We start from the raw sequence: 2001 nt of genomic DNA on the forward strand, positions 1-2001 counted from the left end.
ATTTATTTAATTTTATTTTTTTAAGGCTTAATTGTTATCCATATCAAATAATTGAAAATAGAAAAAGTGAGAGTAAGAGGATTAAGTGTTGAACAGGAAGAATAAAAATCTTATTATCTATTAATATATAATAGGTTTATTTGGTTGACAAATGTCATAATAAAATACTTGACAAGTGTTAGGTTTATTTAGTTGACAAATGTCATAGCTAGATACTTAACAAGTGTTGAATCAAATAATAAAAATCTTACATCTATCTCTTTATATATAAAAGTTAACTAGTGGTACTCTCTATGCTTGACAAGTGAATGCTGTCTATGATTGACACTTGGCATCATAAAAGTTGTACATTTTTTTAGTATATATAGAAGTCTATTCTCTTTATATATAAAAGTCTGTATATATAAAAGTTATTTCTTTATATATAAAAGCTAACTAGTGGTAGTCTCCATACTTGACAAGTGGATGCTGTCTATGATCGACACTTGGCATCATAAAATTGTACATTTTTTTAGTATATATAGAAGTTTAATATTTTTATATATAAAAATCTGTATATATAAAAGCTATCTTTTTAAGTAATTTATTTGGTTGACAAGTGTCATAGTTAAATACTTTAAAACTGTTAGGTTTATTTAATTGACAAGTGTCATAGCTAGATACTTGAGTGTTAAATCAAAGAATAAAAATCTTACATCTATCTCTTTATATATAAAAGCTAACTAGTGAAAGTCTCCATGTTTGACAAGTGAATGCTGTCTATGATTGACACTTGACATTATAAAGTTGTTCATTTTTTTAGTATATATAGATGTCTAATCTTTTTATATATAAAAGTCTGGATATATAAAAGTCATTTTTTTATATATAAAAGCTAACTAGTGGTAGTCTCCATACTTGACAAGTGGATGCTATTTATGATCGACACTTGACATCAGAAAGTTGTAAATTTTTTAGTATATATAAAAGTCTGTATATATAAAAGCTATTTTTTTAAGTAAAAAAATATAAAAAAGTATTAAATGATAAAAAATCATATTTAAGACGTTGGGTAATTATTACTCATTCTATTTTATTTTTTTCTAGGGCTTAGTTGTTATCCATATCAAATAATTGAAAATAAAAAAGTGGGAGTAAGAGGATTAAGTGTTGAATGGAAGAATAAAAATTTTATTATCTATTAATATATAATTGGTTTATTTGGTTGACAAGTGTCATAGTTAAATACTTGACAAGTGTTAGGTTTATTTAGTTGACAAGTGTCATAGCTAAATACTTAATAAGTGTTGAATCAAAGAATAAGAATCTTATATCTATCTCTTTATATATAAAAGCTAACTAGTGGTAGTCTCTATACTTGTCAAGTGAATGCTGTCCATCATCGACACTTGCCATCATAAAGTTGTATATTTTTTTAGTATATATAGAAGTCTAATCTCTTTATATATAAAAGTCTGTATATATAAAGTTATTTCTTTATATATAAAAGCTAACTAGTGGTAGTTACATTTGTTTGAGACGTTGGGTAATTATTATTACTTCAATTTAATTTTTTTTCTAGGGCTTAGTTGTTATACATCAAATAATTGCAACCTTGTTCCTTATGTACATATTTCTGAATCAGATTTCATGGTGGCTGACTTGTGAAAAGGGGTGTCTTGGGAGGTTGATAGTCTTACCACGCCTATTTTGCATGAGATTAAGCAGTTTATTTGTGGTCTGAGATATCCTAGTTTGACTGAGTTGGAGCCACAGTGGGAGTGGTGGCCTACAGCAACAAAAAAGTATAGTGTAAGGGAGGGTTACAGATGGTTATTAAAGAAAACATTAAATTGGAATGCCAACAGTAATTGGAACTGGTTGTGGAACACAAACATTCCAGAGAAGTTCAAATTTACTATGTGGCTTAGCTTACATGATGCTCTACCAACTGAGACCTTTCGATTCAATCGGCATTTAGCTTCTTCAGATATGTGTAAGAGATGTAACAAAGCGCAGGAG

This window comes from Arachis ipaensis, chromosome B03 (genome assembly GCF_000816755.2).
Source record: "Arachis ipaensis cultivar K30076 chromosome B03, Araip1.1, whole genome shotgun sequence".
NCBI lineage: Eukaryota > Viridiplantae > Streptophyta > Magnoliopsida > Fabales > Fabaceae > Arachis > Arachis ipaensis.